Consider the following 23793-nt stretch of genomic DNA (forward strand, 5'->3'; position numbering starts at 1 on the left):
TTAAGAACTGAGAAGATCCTAATGGCGTTCACATGCACAAATTTGTCGATGTTAGGGAACAATACCAAACCATAGATGAGCAGCACAAATATGGCCTCAAAGGCATCCTCACTCATGGCCTTCCCATAAACAGTAGCTTGAGCGATGAGGAAATCAGAAGGAAGACCCTGAATTCCACCTTTGGTGGTCATATGCGCTTCAATAAGGGAATCATCTATGTGCAACAAGTCTGCAATCTCTCGAGAAGTCGGAATACTCTCTAAGCCACTGAACGACACCTGATCCAGAATAGGAATACCCACAAGATGAGCATACTCCTCGAGCGTAGGCAACAGCTGAAAGTCCGGAAAAGAGAAGCAGTGATACAGAGGATCATAGAACTGAGCCAAAGTACTCATCAACCCTCCGTCAACCTGAGTAGTCAGCAGAGGCAGAAGCTTCCTATAACGAGCTTTGAAACCCAAGGGATCTAATACATAGGATGTCAGATTCCTTAACTCTTTCACATCGGGCTGTCTAAAGCTGTACTTCTTTGTATGCCTTTTTGGTCTTTCCATGTCTGAATTTTTTTGCAAATAAACCCTTTAAGTTCCTTGAAAATTTTCTGATTTTTCTGATGACATGAATGCAGATGAATGCATGAATGCATGAATGCAACAATCACACTCAAGGATCAAGCAAATCACACCAAACAAAGGTCATGGGAAAGCTCATAGTATCCTTAATATCAATCATCCATTTTGGTGGATTACGGTTTTCACCTTATCAACACCCAAGTTCCATTGATATTAACGGTACCTGAACCGGCTCAATCATCCTTAATATCAATCATCCATTTTTGTGGATTACGGTTTACCTTATCAACACCCAAGTTCCATTGATATTAAGGATGTCTGAACAACTCAACCATGAATCACGGGTTCGTTGAGAGTCACGAGCATGGAGTCTCGGTTAAGAACCACCCAAAGGGAGTGTACTAGGGTTTAAACCTGCCGAACATGTTCTACTAGAGGTTCCCATAGTCATCATCCCATCTTTCGAATATTATCGGAGGAACGAATACTCGTATTCCAAAAATATTCTCAAGAGAGACTCTTATGAGTGTAGTATCGCGTAACAATCGCATCAGATCTGACATCTGAACGACCTCCGCACTACGTCCTAAAAATAGGCCAAGATGGGCTTGGTAAACTAAGGTCCTTGGCTTCTAAGGCACATGATTGAAAGAATAATGCCTAACCACAAATAACTTGTGTGACATTATTAATCAAACTTGACCTCCACCAAGTGAATGGACTCGCGAGTCAACTTGTTAAGGAATACTCAACACAAGTCGACAAGACTACGCCATTCTCCTATCCTAAGGTGCACTCGAGTTCGGGTATAGAACTCATCTCACAGAGATCACCAAGCAAACGACAATTGTATATCAAGCAATTCAATCATTACAATCAATACAGTTATCCCAAATTGTACAAAAATATGTCATATAACAAATAAACAAATATCATACAACAAGGGTGAAAAGTAGGCAATACCACCAAGGAGAGAGTCCCCAGCAGAGTCGCCACTTTTCTGTAGCGGTGTATTCGTCACTTTATGATTTATTGATTAAACCAAAAGCAAAGTATACAAAGAATCGAGTCGCCACCGCACTTTTATTTATCCAAAGGAATGGCTAAAAAGCGAACAAAAGCCTAAGAAGTTTTACACATAGAAAACTAATGAAAAGGTCAGAGATCTGGGTAAGGGGTTAATTACGCAATGGGAAGGTGTTAGGCACCCAAAACGTCCTAGGTACTCCTAGGGAGCCCTTTTCACACTTGTTGTACGAAATGTTATTTGTTTATGAAATATTTATTGTGCAAACATGGATGGAAGGGATGAGAAAAGAATATACAATTTTTTATTATTTTTGTGTTTGAACAGATGAACCCGTTGCCTACGTACCTTCCATGAAAGGTAAGGATCAAAACGCCGTAGTTCGGCTAAAAGATTTCCAAAATATGAGTGGGTTCATTTTAATCAAAAGCCCTAAGGTCTTTCGTTATCCACGGGAGAAAACTCAACCTTATACAAACAACAAGTCCACCATGTGAGAAAAGCTTCAACTTGCTAGTGAGGGGTTAACCCTATAATAAGCAAGGAAGTCTTACAATTCAATCACTAAGGACAAAAAGGTGAGATTAACATCAACTAACTAGGATAAATCAAACCTATGGCTAATGTATGAAAACTTATCAAGAATGGACAAAGCCACAAAACAATTTGAATGAGTGAAATTAACCAATTAGGATTATTCACAAAATGGTCAAGATATGATTAGAATTCAATTCAAAAGAAGTATTATGAAAATGAAGTTTGAAAATCAAAGGCTTAAGGCCTAGGTTTCTAATTTGAAAAGAAGTGAAGATGTTTGCACAATATTTTTTGGTTTGGGTTAACATGCGAAGATGGAGGTTTAAAGAAACAAAAGGTGGGAGGGTGTGGAAGTAAAACTTCTTAAATGTTCACCTCTTGAAATCATATGTAGATGATTCAAGTGATTCCTTTGGAATAGGCAACAAAGCAAATAAGCAAATGAACAAAGCAAAATGGATACCGGATGCCAATCAATGGGCTTACACCAATCTCACAAAACAAAATGAAACAAATGATACCAGATGCCAATCAATGGACTTACACTAATCTCACAAAACAAAATGAAACAAATGATACCAGATGCCAATCAATGGACTTACACTAATCTCACAAAACAAAATGAAACAAATGATACCAGATGCCAATCAATGGGCTTATACTAGTCTCCTACCATATCATAGGAACAACTGCCAAGTAATGGACTTATGCTTGTCTCCTCCATGGTCAAAGCAAAATGCTATAAAGCAAAGTTTATGAAATGATATACAAATGATGATGATAAATGCACAAAGACACACTCAAGCAAATATGCACAGATGAATCAAGTAAGCAGACAAACAAGTCAATTAGCACACACTATATACAATCAATTAGGCTCAAGCAAGGTTAGACTTTACAGTCAACTGAAATGAGGTAATTTGAGCTCTTAACCCTAATATTGAGAGTTAGGGTGAAGCATATGAAATGGAGATGAGGGGTGTGCCTCATAGCTCTTATCCCTGGCCTGGGAGAGCTTTGAATAATAGAAAGTGTGGGAGTTCAGAAAGTAGGAACTCTTCTCCACAAGTAGACTCTATAAGATCTTGGGTTATTATCCACAATGCATCAACACATTGTGTGAGCAAAGTGGATGACACACTGAATAGTAGGAGATGGATTACACATCTCTTTTATCTATCAATTGCCTCATAAGAGGACTTTTCCTGCTTGGCACAAAAGATAAACAATCACAAGCATTGCCTCTTAAGGAGGACTTCAGGCAGGTGCCTACCAATAACAGTAGGTCTTCCAGACTACATGAAGAAGAGAGGTTATACCTAAGTGGTTAAGCAACCAAGCAAAGCAAAGTTCACAATGAACTTAAAGCAACTTATGTACCTGTGGAAACATCAAACAAATCAGTACGACTATACAGACAATCAAACAAAAGTCAATAAGCAATAAGCAATCCCAATGTACACAATGTGTAAGCCAAAAGTCAAACTCAAATGAGTCAACATCAACCTACAAAACACACAAAGAATAGTAATCAAAAGCAAACATCAATGCTCAAGTGATGAAGCATCATTAACCATGTAACTTGGATGTTCAACCTGAAATCAAAACTCAAAGATAAGCAACAAACCACTAGGTCAAAGCCTAGGGTCAAAGATGGAGAAAAAAATCAAAACAGAAGCTGAAAATTAGCATGAATCAACTTCAAACACATCTTGAAACAATCCAAAAGGTATCACATCAATATCATTAACCAAAAGCATTTCATGATCAATTGAAGTTCAAGGCAAGTTTAAAGCTCAAATGTGACCAACCAGAATGAAAAATCTCAATTAAATCAGAAATGATTCAAATAATTCCAAGAAAATTCATACTCATTCACAACATCCATAACATGTATCATACAAAAAATCAGGACAATTGGAGATCATTTGGCATGGTAAGCACATCATATAAGTTGGACAAGCAAAGGTGTGACACAAATTGTCACACCCACTTAACATGATCATAAAACAGAAATGATAGATGGCAAAAATACCAAATCAACACCAAAATGTCAAGTAATGAGTCTAGTTTCATCATGCAAATTTTAAGATTCATTGGATAAAAGACCAGCATTTCACAAATGATATAGCAAGGCAAGGTACAAAATGGATATATGCTCACATCCCCTAGCACAAAATGAAATCCAGCCAAGCACAATTTATGGAAAAATGATCAAAAAATAATAGACAAGATAAGGAATGCAATGCAAAAAACCTCATAATTTTTGGATCATTTTTCAATTATATATGAATTTTTAAAGGTGATGAAAAAATAAAAATCAACATGTGAAGCATGGATATGAAATAGGAGGGAAATAGAAAATATAGCATGGCATTTGAAATTATGGAATGGCTGAGGATCGAACTCGGAGCCAATTCAAATATTTGGCGCGCCAGGGATTGAAACACTGCGTTTCATTAATCCCAGTGGCAGTCAACGCGCGGTCAAACAAATACCAACCAATGGATGTGCTGTGTGTGCAGTTACGTGGACCAATACATGTTGAGATATAAACTAACACATGCAATATGCAGAAAACCGCTCCCAACAAATCAAAAGCGTTGCCAAAGATCAAGCTTCATCTTCTCAAACGCACAGCTCATGAACAGTAGCATATTCATCATGCACCAAGAACAAATTCTCCAGAATTCAAAATTAAAGACATCATCATGTAGCATTTTCATCATAGATCACGAATCAACTAACAACTAAGCATAATTCCTCATGTTAAGATCAAATCGAGCAAATCAAGTTTCATGCATGGATCTTTAATTAACCCTAACTAACTCAATTTTGCATGGAATTTCATGATTTAAAGCTCAGATTAACCAGCATCACAAGATCTACAACAATAGCATAAGAATTTTGAGAAAAAGAGAGATCGATTTGGAACCTCTTTGAAGTGCAGAACTGGAATTCGTGTAGTTCAAGGCCTTGTGATGCTCCAAAAGTCTTCTAGGATACTTGTATGGATGATTGAATGAGAGACCGAAGCTCAATTGCTCTTGAATCCAACAGAATTTGACATTGCCATGGATGCTTTCAAGCTTCAATTATGAACAAAACAGGCACAGTTTCTCTCGAATTCTCCTTCAAACTTGCTCAAGAATGCTTCAGGAAGATGAATTGATCAAGAGAAATGGATCTTGTTTGAAGAATTTTGAAGAAATTTTTGAGAGAAAATTTGATGAGTTTTGATCTAGATCTGAAAATAATGAAAGCTAATTTGAAAAACAGTTAGAGCTTTAGCTTATATAGGTCATGTTAATCATCCCTTAATCAGGTTTAGGCCAATGGTAAGTGTAATTAACAAAAATGGAGTGTAAGTGCAAATTTCCTTTTCACCCTTATGCATGAAAATGCATGTGAACAGTGCACGAAAGTTGTATTCATTTTCACTCAAAATTCTGTTTTGGAGCCAATGGCAATGATTAAATGCTTAAATAATGCACCAAATTTAAACTTCATAATTTCCCTCCAAAAATCAAGTGAATTGGCAAATGTTCATGTGATGGTAATTGGTGTAATGTAATGCATGATTTGGAAACTATAGGTCAAAATAAGAACAATGCAAAAAGAGCCATCCAATTTGGAGCTTTGGTTGAGAAGTTATGCCCATTTGAATCTTCAAGTACACTTTGCCATGTTTTGATCATATCTCCTTAACCACACATGAGAAATTGATGATCTTTGACTTTTTGGAAATGGGAGAGAAAGATCTACAACTTTCATGTTCAACAAAATTTCATTTGAAGCTTTCTTGATGATGTAATTTGAAGTTGAAGTTAGGTTAAAACCTTTCCATTTTTGGCAAATTTGAATTATAGGTCACTTTCTATTTTTGGAAAGTTTTGACCTGACTTTAAATTCTTCAATGTTGATGTTTGAAATGTCAAATGAGACTTGTTTGAACATGAATGAAGTATTTCTAATCACTTCCCACTTCCAAATCCACAGTTGACTTGGCAGTTGACTTTCTAGGTCTTCAGATGACCTGGCCATGTTTTGATGAAATTCAAGCCTCTACCACTTGGGGTTTTGCTTCAAAATGATATCATAGCTCATATGAACTCTTGATAATGGTTATGGGGTCCCAATTCTCAAGAATGGCCACCATCTATTGCTCAATGAATGCCTTTGACTGTCTTGACCTGTTGTTTGCTTCATCTGCAAGACAAAGGTTAGATAACATATTTTTGTACTTTTTGTTAGTGATAAAAAGAAAAGCAAATGATATACAAATGCAAGACATGCTTGGTGATCAAGAAATCACTCTCAAAAGATAACCCACCCACAGGGAAGGAAGCAAGGTGCACAATGATCCTTGAGGCAATTGAATGATATGATATGATGCCATGAGGGATCTTAGGGACAAAATTGGGGTCTTACACTAACCAAAAGCACAAAAATATGTCATTTACATTTTTGTTTGTAGCTCAGGCAAGCACCAGGTCAAAGAGCTTCAAGAGGATCCTTTGTGCAAGAGATGAGGTATTTTCTTGAGATAAGGACCACATGATCATTACAAAGAGCTTACATGAGCTAGGGTTCCATTTTGGAGCCATTTCATCAAGAGATAAAGGCTCAAGTTCATCAAGGCATTTCAAGGTCAACTAAGGACCAAAAAGTCAACTATGCAGTCAACTGAGGGCTATGAGGTGGGGGAAATGAGTTGATACACATCAATCATGTTCAAATGAGGCTTATTCATCATTCTAAACATCCATCTTAAAGATTCAAAGGTCATGGCAAAAGTTACTAAAAATGGAAAATGACCTGTAATTCAAAGTTGCCAAATTTGGCAAGTTTTTAGTCAACTTTCAAATTGACTTGTCAATGTCAAAGAAGTTTCAAATGGATTTTTGGTGAACATGAAAGTTGTAGATCTTTGTCTCCCCTTTCCAAAAAGTCCTAATTTATGTCCATATGATGAATGGTTGAGAAGTTATAGTCATTTGATCACAAAGTGTGCATGGAAATTCAAAATGGCCTAACTTTTGATACAAAGCTCCAAATTGGTCCATTCTTTTTGCAAAATGCTCCTCATGTTCAAGACATTTCAAATGAACCATTGCCATGCAGGAGACAGGCTTGTATGCCCATTATTTCACATGTGTTCATTTTGGAGGGAATTTCCATAATTCAAATTTGGTTTATGATACAAGAAAAATAACACTTCCATCATGATTATTGATTGATTTTAAGTGGATTCCAAGCCTTGCATGGGACTGTACACGTGTAATATGGCTTCATGAGCTTCATGTGCAATTTTTCAATTTGCCTTATATCTCATTAATCAAGATTAGCCAATGGAAATTGTGATTAGCATTGTGATTAACAGGGCATATAAAAGCCAAACCCTAATCCATAACCACAAGGGCAAGCATTTTCAGATCTGAATTTTCAAGTTCCCTCCATTTTTCTCTCTCTTCGAATCTTGAATTTCTTCACACAAACACCAAAAATTATTGCATATTCTTAATCATCATCATTCACTGATCAAGAATCATCATCTGTTTGGATCAATTAAGCAAGATTTCGTGCAGATTCATGAGCATCCACATGTTGATGGAAGTTGAAAATTGAGCTAGATCCAGGTGGTTTCAAGTGATTCTTTGTGCATAAAGCTTCAAGGCAAGAGCATAGGATTGGATCTGGAGCTTTTGAGAGCTTGAACACGCGAATTCAGCAACCTCCAATTTCAGGTGATTCAAAATCGATTCTCTCCTTTTGCTGTTTTATGTACATAGATTCGTAGATCTCACTTAGTAGAGCTTGTGCATGTGTTCTGAATTAAAAATGGTTGAGAATTGAATATGTATGATGAACTGGAAGTTTTGATCTCAAATATGTTTTGCTTCGATCCGTGCAATATAGGAAGAATTAGATGAAATTAATATGATATTTTGTTTCCTTGTTGCAAGACGATTCGATTGATGTATAATTTGTTCATTTCTGGAAAAAAATGGTTGAACTCCGCCGGAGATGGCTGGAGAAGATGACCGGAGACTGTAGCTCTGGCATCTGGTTTTTAGGGTTTGCCTGCTGTGTTGGCTGCCATGTGTGCTCCATGTGGCTCATGCGTGTCTGTTTCATTGGCTATGCTTGCTTAGACTGTGCCACGCGTTGTTTGACCTGATGGTGTGGTATACCAACGCGTTTAATGAAACACATCGTTTCATTTAGCTGGCGTGGCTTCCAGGTAGGCGCTTATGTGTGTGAATGTTTGGTTCTGATTTGTTGACCATGCCATGTGTGTGTTGACTGATGATGTGTGTTGCTGACTCAATTAATGAAGCTGTGCGTTTTGATGTTTAAATGTGGGCCGTTTGATTGCTTTTGCACGCTAGATCATGTGGTTGTGATTAATTCTGAGTTTATTTCAAATATTTGTTTCCCTCCATATTTTACATGTTATTCCATTTTATTTTGCTCATTTAGAAAAATCATTAAAAATAGAAAAATGATCCAAATTAACTCCAATTTTTTTTCATAGTTCTGCTTTAATGTCTAGTTTTTTTTAGTATTATTTTCATGATTTGTTGATGTCTGATTTTTAATGTGTGAGTTTTTTTATCCATGCCATGCTAAATTGATATGTTGTGTTCAATGCTTTGTGAAATCTTCATCTTTGATCCAATTGATATGATTTTTTGCATGCTTATTCTTCACTCATGATATGATATTTTGAGCACTGGTTTGAATTTTTTCTCATATGCTATCATTGTTTTTGACGCATGAAGATGTATCTGACAATTTGTGTCACATTTTTGGCATTCAATTTGTGCATTTTTGTTCATCTATCATTTGAACTCTTCTGGATTTGATGTTTTGCATATTGCTTGTTCATAACATGAGGAGCTTGCATAAAAAATTTCAAGGCCATTGTATGCTTTTCTGTTTTGATTTGAATTTTCTAAATTGGAAGTTCACTTTGTGCACATTTTGGGATCATTGCATAGCATGAGCCATTTGAGATATTTTCTTATTGAATTGATGTTGGTCCTTTAGAGGACATTTTGTGACATGTTTGAACTTGCTTTATATAGAAGATTGAGTTCTGTTTTGATCATTTGGTTTGGTTTTGAACTTAGTCTTTGTACTAGTGTTTTGTGCATATACTAATTGTGCTTTGTGTTTCAGGTTTGGACATTTAGCATTGATGGTTGATTTGTTCTCACTTTGTGAGATGCAAATGATTTGAGTTCTAACTTTTGTTTGTTTTGTAGGATTCTAATTGAGTTCTTGAGCTCATGAGTGCTTGAGCATTGTTCATTGAGTGGTGTAACTGTGTGGTTCCACTGTTTGTCTGTTAATTTTCTGACTGAAATATTAACTGTTTAACTTTTGTACAGGTACATTAGTTGCTTGCTTTTAGCTCTTGCTTGAGCTTTGGATTGTGGTTGATACACCACTTAGGTAGTTATCCTCTTACTCGATGTAGTCTGGAAGTCCTGTCACCTTTTTGGCAGGCATTTTGCTGGCAAGTCCTCCTTAAGAGGCTCTGTTTGTGTTTGTTTACAATTGTGCCAAAGACCTCCAAGATGAGGCATGTGCTACTTGATAAGACCTCCAAGAGTTTAGGCAATTGACGGATAGAAGGGATTAGTAGCCAATACCCCTTTATTCAGTGAGTCGTTCATTATGCTCGCACTACGTGCTGATGCTTTTGAACATGAACCCAAGATCTTTGTCCAGTGTCTGTCAAGTGGAATAGGATCCCACTTTCTGGATCCCCACGCTTTCTTTATTATGAGCTCACCCCGGCCAGGGTTAAGAGCATGAGGTCTCATCCTCATTTCCATCTTTGATCAGCTTCACCCTAACTCTCAATGTTAGTGGTTAAGAGCTAAAAATTACCCTTGTACAGTTTGGCTTATTTGTCGAGGTTGATATGACCCCTCTTGACTAAAGTCCACCCATTTGCTTGAGCCTCTTGTATGTATATAGTGTGTGATGATTGTTTGCCTGTGAGCTTTTGATGTGTTTGCTTTTGATATTTATTGGTTATGGTTGGGAGTCGGATATAAGTCCATGTATTGGCATTCTGTTTCCTTTTTGTTGTTAGGAGTCGGGTGTAAGTCCATGTATTGGCATTCTGTTTCCGTTTTGTTGTTAGGAGTCGGGTGTAAGTCCATGTATTGGCATTCTGTTTCCTTTTATTGAGGATCTCTTATGAGACTTCTTGGTGATTGCTTTTGCTTTGTGCTTGCTTATTCCAAAGGATGGGAACCACTTGGATCATCTCTATGATCTCAAGAGAGGAACTCCTAGTGTGGTTTCATTTCTTAACCATCACCCTTTTTTCTTCATTTCTCCATCCTAACCCAAACCAAAAACTTTTTGTGCAAACATTTGACTTGTTTTCAACATTAGAAACCTAAGCCTTATGCTTTTGATTTTCAAACTTTATTTTCATAATACTCATTTTGAATTGAATTTTTAAGTCAACTTTGACCATTTTTGTACATACTTCTAATTGGTAAATATAACCCATTCAAAGGTTTCTTTTGTGGTTTCAATGTCCACTTTCTTAATCAAATTTTTCATAACCTTTAGCTATTAGGTTTGAGTTATCTCTGTGGTAGATATAATACTCACCTTTGTCCTTAGTGATGGACAATGAGCCTTCAATGCTTATTATAGGGTTAACCCCTCACTAGCATGTTGAAGTTATCCTCACATGGTGGACTTGTGGTTTTTCAGGTTGAGTTTTCTCCCTTTGATAACAAAAGACCTTAAGGCTTTTGGACTAATCAATCCACTCATTTGTTTTGAAATTTTTTACCCAAACTACGAGGTTTTGATCCTAATCTTTTCTTAAGAGGGTACGTAGGTGTAAGACCCCAATTTTTTCCCTAAGATCCCTCATGGCATCATATCATATCATATCATTGCCTCAAGGATCATTGTACACCTTTGCCTCCTCTCCTAGTGGGTGGGTTATCATTGTGAGTGTGGTTCTTGATCACCAAGCATGTTTAGCATTTGTATATCTTTGCTTTTCATTTGTTTACTAACCAAAAGTACAAAAATATTGTCATCTAACCATGTTACTTGTAGATGAAGCAAACTAGGTCAAATTAGTCAAGCAAGTCATTGAGCAATAGATGGTGGCCATTCTTGAAGAATTGGGGCACCATGATCATTCATCAAGAGTTCATATGAGTTGTGACACCATTTGGTATCAAGATCTCAAGAGAAGGAGGTTTGAAATTCATCAGAACATGGCTCAGTCAACCAAAACCCTAGCAAAGTCAATTGTGGTCAACTGTGCATTTAATCAGGGATTTGAGGGTGTGAGATGGTTGGAAAGGTCTCATTCATGTCCATACAAGCCTCAATTAACATTTCAAAGATCCACATTGAAGGATTTGAGGTCAGACAAAAAGTTTCCCAAAATAGTAAAGACCTGTAATTTTCAACTGCCCAAAATGGAAAGTTCTTCTCCTCAAATTTACATGTCCAAGAAAGCTTCAAATCAAATTTTGTCCAACATGGAAGTTGAATATCTTGCTCTTACCTTTCCAAAAAGTCCAAGAACACTCATTTCTCATTTATGGTTGGCAAGTTATGATCAAATCATTTTCAAGAAATCTTGAACTTCAAGTAGGCATAACTCTTGAACCATTTGGCCAATTTGAGTGATTCTTTTTTGAGCAAACTCCATTTGACATGCTTTATCATAATCCATCATCACATTTCATCAAAAATCATCACATCAAAAGTCCATTTTTCAAGAGATTTCATTTTAAATTTTGGTGGGAAATTTGATTTTTTGAAAATATGCATAAATTTCTTTTCAAACCATTTCCAATTGCCTTAAATCAGATTTTTGGACTTGCCACACATGATTTTCGCACTGTTCCATTGCATGGTATGCATGAGGGTAATTTTGCCAAATTGCATAAACATGTTAAAATCCACTAATCCATCTTTCATTTTGCGAAGCATGTTTAGTAGCTGGATTAGCAGTTGGTATAAAGCCCTAAACATAACAGAATTTCGGGGGGATCAATCACAATTCCAGATCTGAAAACTTTTCATCTCAAAATTCTCTCAAATTCTCCAAAACTTTTTCAACTCTTTCAATTGAATTTCATCATTTCCTTGCTTGTTCCTTGTGTGAATCATCATCTACAGGTGTTATTGGAAGTCTGTTGAAGAGGAATCGTGGAAAATTCTTGAGGATCGCAACTGTTGAAGCAAGCTCACTTCCATGGCAGTTGGAGATTTCTTGAAGTTGGAGCATTGTTAAGCTGAATCCTTGCCTTCACTCATCTTCTACATCATCATAGGTCACCTGTTTTCACCATTGAAGACTTGAGGAGCTCGATTTCATTTCTGTTGCTTCATAGAGGTAAGAACTCGACCTCTCTAATTCTTGAAATGCTTGTATGAATCTTGTAGATCATGGAACATAGGTCATTCTGCAATTTAGATCGTGCGATTCCATTAAATTTTGAGCGAGATATGTTGATCTGAATATTGATGAGTGAAACTTGTTTTGGCTCGATCCGTGAAGCATGAATAGAATTAGGTTAAATGCTTGCTGGTTTAATGTTGTGCATGATGAGATGATTCGATTAGTGTATTGCTTGATGATTTCTGGAATACTTTGTTCATGTTGATGATGAACACGATGAGTTCATGTTGAAGCTAGGGTTTCTGTTTCCCATATCGTTTTGATCCATCCACGCCTTGCCTGCATGCGAAATTATGTTTTCCCTTCATGTATTCGTACACTTGTCCTCATGTGATTGGGGCTGCGTTTCTTTTAATGAAACGCAGCGTTTGGTGTGGCGCTCAGATTCAAATTGTTTCACATATTTACCAAAATGTCACGCTCATTACTTAATTCATTTTATTTGTTAAATGTTTATTTCATTTTATCATGCATCTTCAAAAAATCATAAATAATTCATGGAGCATCCAAATTGGTTGGGAATTTTTGCATTCATCTCCATTTTTCATCTAGTTTTTTATAGGTATGATAACACAAGTTGTGCACGGCTGGTTCTTAATTTGGTCTAATGTCTTTGCTCATGTATGTTTTTTGCATATGTTTTGCCATTTCATTCATGAAATCTTGATGCTTGCTCCAAAATACTTGAAATTTTATATGCATGCTCTAGACTCACTCCTGGTCATTTTGGTATATGGTTTGCTAATTTTGCATTTCTGGATTGTGAGATATGATGTAATCTTTGAAGGTGTGACCATGTATGTTAAACCATGTCTTGTTCATGTTCCTGATTTTATTTTCCATACTTGTGCTATGCCAATTGCTCTGATTTTTTTCATGTGATTACTTCTGTATGTCTAGTATGAGCATGATTTTTTGTAGATTTTTTAGATTCATTTCCTACTTTATTGGGATTTTCTTTGCTGTTTAGTCATTTTTGAACTTTTGTGGAGTGTTCAATTTACATGACTTGTGAAATTCTCATGCCTTATCATATGAAGCTGAAACTTTGTGGATTGGTTCTTAACATGTTTAACTTCATTTTGGCTTTGGTGTGGTCCATTTATCTTGTCCCAATTCTGTTTTGCATTCATTTGAAGTTGATACATGATTTGTGGCCTTGTTTGAGTTTGTTCTTGCATACTATGACTTCATGAATTTAATTTCCATACTTACTCTGGTCCAAATAGCATGAAATTTGGTGTGCTGCTCATTGAATGTGTTTTGTTTAAGCTTGAATTTTTTCGGAATTTATTGAGCTATTTTGGTATTGGTTTGATTGTGATCATTCTGTTTGCTCCAATGTGATTCCAACTTGCCTAGTTTGACATGTTTAGCTTATGAAATGGATTTGGTGCATAGTTTTGATGTGAGACCAATTGGATTCTATTCTTGTTTGATAAATCTTGATTTTGATCAATTTTCACTTGCTATTTTGAATTTTTCACCTCCTTTTGACCCTAGGCTTGTCCTAGTGGCCTTACTTCTCACATTTGAGTTGTTTTTTCAGGTTAAAGAAGCAATTGCTTTAAGGAGTTTAATTCAAGTTGATTGAGTTTGGTTTATTTGATTATCATGAACTAACTTGGTTTGTTTTGTAGGATGTTAACTCATTTGATTTGAGTTTGTGCTTTGCACATGTGATTGATTGTGTTGTCTATTGGTTCATAACTTGTCTGTTTTGACTTTGTGATTTGGATACTGATTATATTTGATTGATTTCAGGTACCATAGTCGCTTTAGTTCCTTTGAGAACTTGCTATTGCTTTGCTTTACTTAAGCATTGAGGTAGACTCTCTTGTCTCCATGTAGTCTGGAAGACCTGGCTTGTTATTTAGCCAGGCACCTGTCTGAAGTCCTCCTTAAGAGGCACTGTTTGTGATTGTTTAACTTTGTCCCCAAGCAGGTAAAGACCTCATATGAGGCAATTGGTAGACAAAAGAGATATGTAGCCTATCTCCTACTATTCTGTGAGTCTCTCACCTTGCTCACACCACATGTGTTGATGCATAGTGAGTAAAAACCCAAGATCTATCGAGTCTAACTTGTGGAGAGAGTTCCATCTTTCTGAACTCCCACACCTTCTGATATTCAATGCTCTCCCTGACCAAGGATAAGAGTGATGAGGCACACCCCTCATATCCTTTCATCTGCTTCACCTTGGCTCTCAATGTCAAGGTTAAGAGCACCATTTACCCTATTCCAGTTGACTTTTAAGTCTAACCCTTTGATTGAGCCTAATTGTTTGGTTATAGTGTGTGCTAAATAACTTTGTTTGATTGATTGCTTGTTGCATTTGTACATGTTTGCTTGCTTGCCTTTGTGCATTTATCATCATTAATTTGTTCATTATTGCATGATCATCATTTCATACTCTTGTGGTTTGTTTGAGTTTACCCATTGAGGACAACTGTAAGTCCATTCATTGGCCATTGTTCCTATGATTTGGAAGGGATAAAGTGTAAGACCATTTCATTTGGCCACTTATGTCCATTGCTTAAATGCTTGTCTGTTTGTTGTATGTGAGGATGCAATTATAAGTCCATGTTGTTGGCATTTGTATTCCTATGATCATCCTTTGGAGGTTGGTATAAGTCCAGATAGATTGGCATCTGACATCCAAGTTTTGTTTTACCTTAGGAGATGGGTGTAAATCCATTTATTGGTATCCGATATCCGCTTTTGCTTTGTGAGATTGGAGTAAGACCATTTATTGGCTTCCGGTATCATTGTTTTGTTTTAAGAGATTGGTGTAAACCCATTTATTGGTATCCGGTATCCGCTTTTGTTTGTGAGATTGGTATAAGTCCATTGATGGCATCCGGTATCACCTTGCCTTTATTTTTGCTTGCTCATTGCTTATTCCTAAGGACACACTTGAATCATCTTCTATATGATTTCAAGAGGTGAACGTTTTTAAGAAGTTTTACATTCCATCATCCATACTCTCTTTGTCCTAAACCTTTTCACACTTTGCTTTCAAAAACTTTGACTTATTGTGCAAACATCTTCATGTCTTTTCAAATTAGAAACCTGGACCCTAAGTCCTTGACTTTTCAAACTTCACTTTTCATAACACTTCTTTGAATCAATCTTAATCTTACCTTGACCATATTTTGTGAATAATCATAATCAATTAACTTCACCCATTCAATTGTTTTGGCTTTGTCCATTGTTAATATGTTTTCATACATTAGCCATAGGTTTTAATTACCATAGTGGTTGATGTAAATCTTACCTTATCCTTAGTGAGTTGATTGTAAGTCTTCCATACTTATTATAGGGTTAACCCCTCACTAGTATGTTGAAGCCGTCCTCGCATGGTGGATTGTTGATTCAGGTTGAGTTTTCTCCCATTGGTAATGAAAAGCCTTAATGCTTGTGTTTAAAATGAACTCACTAATTTTTGGAAATCTTTTAGCCGAACTACGGCGTTTTGATCCTTACCTTTGATGGAAGGTACGTAGGCAACGGGTTCATCCGTTCAAACACAAAAATAATAAAATTGTATATTCTTTTCTCATCATCCCATTCATGTTTGCACAATATGTCAAAACAAATAAATATTTTTATACAACAAGTGTGGAAAGGGCTCCCTAGGAGTACCTAGGACGTGATGGGTGCCTAACACCTTCCCATTGCGTAATTTACCCCTTACCCAGATTCTCTGATCTTTTTATTGGTTTTCTACGTGTAAAACTTCTTAGGTTTTTGTTCGCTTTTTAACCAGTCCTTAGGATAAATAAAAGTGCGGTGGAGACTCGATTCATTGTATACTTTGCTTATGGTTTAATCAATAAATCATATAGCGACGAATACACCGCTACAGTAGGCAATGGGTTTATCCATCCAAACACAAAATGTGAATACTTGTATATTCTTTTCTCATCTCTTCAATCATGTTTGCACAAATAAAATTTCACAAACAATAACCTTTGCAACAAGCATGAAAAGGGCTCCCTAGGAGTACCTAGGATGTTTTGGGTGCCTAACACCTTCCCATTGCATAACCAACCCCCTTACCCAGATCTCTGTTTCTTTTACTAGTTTTGTTTGTAAAACTTTTAGGTTTTTGTTTGCTTTCTAACCTTTCCTTTGGATAAATAGAAGTGCGGTGGCGACTCGAATTTATATGATTTACCTTGGATTAGTCAATATCTCCAATGGTAACGAATACACCGCTACAGAAAAGTGGCGACTTTGCTGGGGATGGAGGTATCTCCCTGGTGGGTTTTGCCAACTTTTCACACTTGTTGTATTATATTGTTTGTGACATATTTTTGTGCAATTTGGGATTACTGTATTGTATGTAATGATTGAATTGCTTGATATATTAATTGCTTGCGTGCTTGGTGATCTTTGTGAGATGAGTTCTATACCCGAACTCGAGTGCACTTAGGATAGGAGAATGGCGTAGTCTCGTCGACTTATGTGGAGTTATTCCTTAGCAAGTTGACTTGCGAGTCCATTCACTTGGTGGAGGTCATGTTGGGATCAATAATGTCACACAAGTAAGTTGTGGTTAGACATTACTTTTTCCAATATTGACCTTAGAAGCCAAGGACCTTAGTTTACCAAACCCATCTTGGCCTATTTTTAGGATGTAGTGCGGAAGTCGTTCAAATGTAAGATTTGATATGATTGTTATGCGATACTACACTCATAAGAGTCTCTCTTGAGAATATTTTTTGGAATACGAGTAGTCGTTTCTCCGATAATATTCGAAAGATGGAATGATGACTATGGGAACCTCTTGTAGAACATGTTTGGTAGGTTTAAACCCTAGTACACTCCCTTTGGGTGATTCTTAACCGAGACTCCATGCTCGTGACTTGCAACAAACCCTTGATTCATGGTTGATCCGTTCATGTATCCTTAATATCAATGGAACTTGGGTGTTGATAAGGTGTAAACCATAATCCACCAAAATGGATGATTGATATTAAGGATAATATGATCCATCCCATGACCTTTGTTTGGTGTGCTTTGCTTGATCCTTGAGTGTGATTGTTGCATTCATGCATTCATCTGCATCCATATCATCAAAATTAAAGAAATTTTTCAAGGAACTTAAGGGGTTTATTTGCAAAATTTTCAGACATGGAAAAACAAAGAAGGCATACAAAGAAGTACAGCTTCAGACAACCAGATTTGAAAGAGTTAAGGAATATGACATCCTATGTATTAGATCCCTTGGGTTTCAAAGCTCGTTTTGGGAAGCTTCTTCCTCTTCTGACTACTCAGGTGGATGAAGGGTTGATGAGCGTATTGGTGCAGTTTTATGATCCTCTGTACCCTTGCTTCACGTTTCCGAAATTTCAGCTTTTGCCTACCCTCGAGGAGTATGCCTATCTCGTGGGTATACCTATTCTGGATCAGTTGCCGTTCAGTGGCTTGGAGAGTATTCCTACTTCTCGAGAGATAGCTGACATGTTGCACATAGATGAACCCCTGATTGGTGCTCATATGACTACCAAAGGTGGAATTCAAGGTCTCCCTTCTGAGTTCCTCATTGCTCAAGCTACTGTTTATGGGAAGGCCATGAGTGAGGATGCCTTTGAAGCCATATTTGTACTTCTCATCTATGGGTTGGTATTGTTCCCCAACATCGACAAGTTTGTGGATGTGAGCGCTATTAGGATCTTCTCTGCTCTTAATCCCATTCCTACTCTGTTGGGTGATACCTATTTCTCTTTGCATATGAGGAATGCAAAGGGTGGTGGTGCTATTGTGTGCTGTTTTCCTCTGTTGTATAAGTGGTTTATTTCTCACTTACCTCAGACGGTCGCTTTCAAGGAGAATAAGGGATGTCTACGGTGGTCCACGAGACTTATGTCTCTCACTAATGATGATATCTCTTGGTATAACCGTGTGTATGACGGTGTGTAGATTATCGATTCTTGTGGCGAATTCTCCAATGTGCCTCTTCTTGGTACATGTGGTGGGATTAACGACAACCCTGTTTTGGCACGTCGTCAGCTTGGGTTCCCCCTAAAGGATAAACCTAATAACATTCTGTTAGAGGGCGTATTCTTTCAGGAGGGTAAAGATCCCCAAGGCTTGAAGGGCAGAATGGTTCACGCTTGGCGTAAGGTTCATAAGAAAGGAAGGAAGGAGTTGGGTCCTAAGAATTGCATCGCTTTGGAGCCTTACACTGCTTGGGTAAGGAAGAGAGCATCTGAGTATCTCATGCCTTACGATTATCCGAGACCTACACCTTTGGTTGTGGCTGGGCCTTCAACCCTCCCTAACCAAGGAGTAGAGGAGTTGAGAGACGAAGACCTATCACGTGCCTGGATCCGTGAAAGGGAAGAGTTGCTTCAGCAGATTAAGGAGAAAGATGCTTTGATTGAGTTCCTCGAGCATCAGGTTATTGATGATCCTAATGATGCATGGACTTCTCTACTTCCTCAGTCTTCCAAGTTTTGGAAAATGAGGTATGACCGACTCGCCAAGGAAAACGCAGATATGGAGGCAGATTACGAGAGAGAAGTGAAGAGGCTTCGTGCATCTGTTCTTCCTGTGTCCCGAGCTTCTAGGGATCCATAGGATGATTATTTTCCTTTTCTCTTGTATATGATTGACAATGTTGTACTTCTTTCTCCTGATATAATTTGATGAGATATTTCCATATGCGATAAAATGCTTAATATTTCCAAAATTTGCAAATAAAACCCTAAGAGTTCCTTTGAAATAAAAACAAATCATATGAACAAGCATTACATGCATCATATGCATAAGCAGGTTTTGTTCCCGGCTTCTGGTCCTGTGGTTCTAACTATGTGCTCTTCATTTATTTTGAAGACAAGCTGACTCACCGGTACTACACCAGAGCCAACTCTTCCAGATTGATGGATCATCTAGAGCAAGAGAACTGTGAACTCAAGGAGGAAGTCGCCAGACTGAGTGCTTTGATGGAATCGTTCCTGGCTGCTCAGAACCAGTCTTCTCCAACACCTTCAACTCCTCCCCAGAGGACAGTCATTTCTGAGATTGTTTCCTCAACTGTGCCTGCAGCCAGTGCACATTTTGCTCTGACAGCTATGCCAGCCTGGTTTCCGTGGGGGATGCCTCCCAACTTCATGCCTGAGGGCCCTGCTCCAACTTTTGCTTCTATGTCGGCATCTAGCCCGATCCTTGTTGTTCCTCCTCCTGTCGTGCATACTGTGCCTAGGGTAGACGACACCATCTATCATTCTGAGCCATCTGAGGGCCCGGATGTTCATGAGAAGATGGACGCTATGAATGATTAATTTCTTGAGCTTCGCAAGGAATTGAAAACTCTTAGAGGAAAGGATCTCTTTGGCAAGTCTGTTGCTGAATTATGCTTGGTTCCCAACGTGAAGATTCCTGTGAAATTCAAGGTCCCTGACTTTGAAAAATACAAGGGGAACACTTGTCCTCTCAGCCACCTGGTCATGTATGCCAGGAAGATGTCAACTCAGACTGATAATGACCAGTTGCTCATACACTACTTTCAGGACAGTCTGTCCGGTGCAGCTCTGAGATGGCATGTGGGGCTTGACAGTGCGAACATCCGATCCTTCAACGACCTTGGCGAGGCCTTCGTCAAGCAATACAAGTATAATATGGATATGGCTCCCGATAGAGATCAGCTAAGGGCCATGTCCCAGAAGGACAAGGAAACATTCAAAGAGTATGCCCAGAGGTGGCGAGAGTTGGCAGCGCAGATTGTGCCTCCGCTAGAAGAGAAAGAAATGACCAAGATCTTTTTGAAGACCTTGAGTTCATTCTATTATGAGCGGATGATTGCTAGCGCTCCTTCTGACTTCACCGAGATGGTGAACATGGGGATGCGTCTAGAAGAAGGGGTTAGAGAAGGACGGCTAACCAAAGAAGAAGGCTCTTCTGCCAAACGATATGGGGCGTTTGCAAAGAAGAAAGATGGAAAGGCACATGTTGTGACCTCCCATGCTAAATCTAGAAGACCCGCTGTGAGGAGGAAGACCTGCGTCCCGCCGGTAACCAGCACCAGGTGGCTCATATAGCACCTGTTTTTAGAGATAATCAACAATGTCAGCAACAACAGCACCGTCCGCAGCAGCAGGCCTATCAGCCTCGCAACAGTAATCAAGCCAGCACGAGTTATGAGAGGAAAAAGGTCACTTTTGATCCGATTTCGATGACATACGCAGAGTTATATCCCTCTTTGATAGAGAGGAAATTGATTACTCTGAGAGACCCGCCATCTATACCTACTAACCCTCAATGGTGGTATAAGCCTGAATTGTATTGTGTTTATCACTCTGGTGCTCCCGGCCACGACGTGGAGAATTGTTTTCAGTTGAAGACCAAGGTTCAAGACCTTATGAGGTGCGGCATTTTGTGCTTTGAGGACGTAGGTCCTAATGTTAAGAAGAACCCATTGCCCGAGCATGGGAAATCTGTCAACATGGTCCAGGGCTGCCTTGGCAAGTACAAGGTCAAATATGTCAGCCATATTCGAAAATCTCTAGTTGAGTTGCATCGTTTGTTGTGTGATTACAGTCACTATGAACATGATCATGATAGATGCCGAATTTGCTATGTTAACCGATTGGGTTGTCGCCAGGTGCGCAAAGATCTTCAGGAAATGCTGGACGAAAGAGTTATTGAGATCCTTCAGAATAGGAATGTTGACGAAGATGAGCCTGAGGTCAACGTAATTTCCCCAGTATTTCGGATACCCGAGCCTGTTATTATCAAGTATGATGGTAGCAAGCCGAAGGTTTCTCCTTCCCTGACCATTAAGCCTGCCGGTCCTGTGCCTTATTCTTCTGAAAAAGCAATTCCCTTCCGTTACAATGTTGTTGCTGTAGAAGATGGGAAAGAGGTGACTTTGCCGTCCTCCTCTGTTATGAATATTGCTGATGCAAGTGGTTTGACCCGCAGCGGTCGTGTGTTTTCAGCACCTCCGAAGCCTCAGGCTAATGCTGATTTTGTTGAGCGCCCGATTGGGAATGCTGTGAGCACCCCAAATCCAGCACCTGTTGTTAAATCCTCCTCTGTACAAAAATCTCCTACTTCTGTTAGCCCTAGTGGCAATGTGAATGAAGACTGCGATGAGATGCTGAAGCTCATCAAGAAGAGTGAGTACAATGTTGTAGACCAGCTTCTACAAACGCCATCCAAGATGTTCGTGTTATCTTTGCTTCTGAATTCAGAACCGCATAGAGAGGCTCTGCAGAAAGTTTTGGATGTGGCATATGTAGATCACGATGTCACTATAGAACAGTTTGATAGCATTGTTGCGAACATTACTGCTTGTAACAATTTGAGTTTCTGTGACTCTGATCTCCCTGAGGAGGGAAGAGACCACAACTTGGCTTTACACATATCCATGAATTGCAAAGACGACGCCATGTCCAATGTGCTGGTGGACACTGGGTCATACCTGAATGTATTGCCAAAATCCACTCTTTCCAGACTGTCTTGTCAAGGGCCTCCCATGAGGCAGAGTGGAGTTGTTGTGAAAGCTTTCGATGGGTCGCGTAAGACTGTGATTGGGGAAGTTGATCTCCAGATTACCAGATTACCAGATTACCTTCCAGGTTATGGACATTCACCCATCGTATAGTTGTCTCCTAGGCAGACCATGGATTCACGAGGTTGGTGCCGTGACATCCTCCCTACACCAGAAGCTGAAATTTGTGAAAAATAAGAAACTGGTAGTGGTAGGGGGAGAAAAGGCTCTCCTGGTTAGCCACTTGTCTTCCTTCTCGTACATAGATGCCGAGGATGAAGTTGGAACTCCTTTCCAAGCTTTATCTATAGTTGAGCCTGTTGAGAAGATAACTCCTTCATTTACTTCCTATAGAGATGTGAAATTGGCCATTGAATGTGGTGCAATTGCTGGTCTAGGAAAAATGATTGAGCTGGAAGGCAATAAGTCCCGGGCTGGCATATGCTTTTCTTCTGGGGTCTTTAATGAGAAAGGGTTGTTCAAGAGTGGAGGTTTCATCCACACCGGTCAGAACGAGGAAGTTGCTGCTGTCTTGGAAGAGGATGCAGAGAACTCTGACAATTTTGTCATCCCTGGAGGGATCTGCAACAATTGGGTCGCTCTGGATATTCCTAGAGTTGTCCACAAGTCAACGTAATGATCACTTTGTTTAAAAACCCTTCTCCCATGCCAAAAGGAGAAGTGATGACATTGTTGGCAACATAAATACAATGATATTTTCATTCAATAAATTCATGTTAAATGTTTATTTTTCCAATTGTTTTCCCTTTTCGCTTTTTGCATGAAATTGGTGATCACATAAAACCCTAAAAAAGAATAAAATCAATCTTTTCATCTGCATAATGATTTGCCTTGTTTGATTTCTAAAAAGCTTTTCATATCCAAAATCATTATGCATGTTGATTTCTAAACCCATTGACCATGATGATCCAACGCCATCTCCCAATTTTGAGTTCCCTGTATTTGAGGCAGAGGAAGATGATGTTGACGAGATTCCTGACGAGATTACCCATTTACTTGAGCATGAAAAAAGGATCATTCAGTCGCATCTTGAGAATCTGGAAACAGTCAACTTGGGGTCTGAGGATTGTGTGCGAGAAGTGAAAGATCGGGGCACTCCTAGAAGAATCAGTTAAGAAGGGGTTGATTGAATTGCTACGAGAATATGTCGATATCTTTGCTTGGTCATATGAAGACATGCCGGGTCTAGATACAGATATTGTGCAACATTTCTTGCCTTTGAAACCTGAGTGAATGCCTGTGAAGCAGAAGCTCAAAAGAACTCATCCCGATATGGCAGTGAAGATCAAAGAAGAAGTTCAGAAGCAAATTGATGCGGGGTTTCTGGTGACTTCTACGTATCCTCAATGGGTGGCCAATATTGTGCCCGTGCCTAAGAAGGACGGAAAAGTCCGAATGTGTGTGGACTATAGAAATTTGAATAAAGCTAGTCCGAAAGATGATTTCCCTCTACCACATATTGATATGTTGGTAGACAATACAACTAAATTCAATATCTTCTCATTTATGGATGGATTTTCCGGATATAATCAGATTAAGATGGCACCCGAGGATATGGAGAAGACAACATTCATCACACCTTGGGGAACATTCTGTTATCGAGTGATGCCCTTCGGTTTGAAGAACGTCGGAGCCACGTATCAACGTGCTATGACTACCTAGT

Source organism: Lathyrus oleraceus, chromosome 1 (genome assembly GCF_024323335.1).
Source record: "Lathyrus oleraceus cultivar Zhongwan6 chromosome 1, CAAS_Psat_ZW6_1.0, whole genome shotgun sequence".
Classification (NCBI taxonomy): domain Eukaryota; kingdom Viridiplantae; phylum Streptophyta; class Magnoliopsida; order Fabales; family Fabaceae; genus Lathyrus; species Lathyrus oleraceus.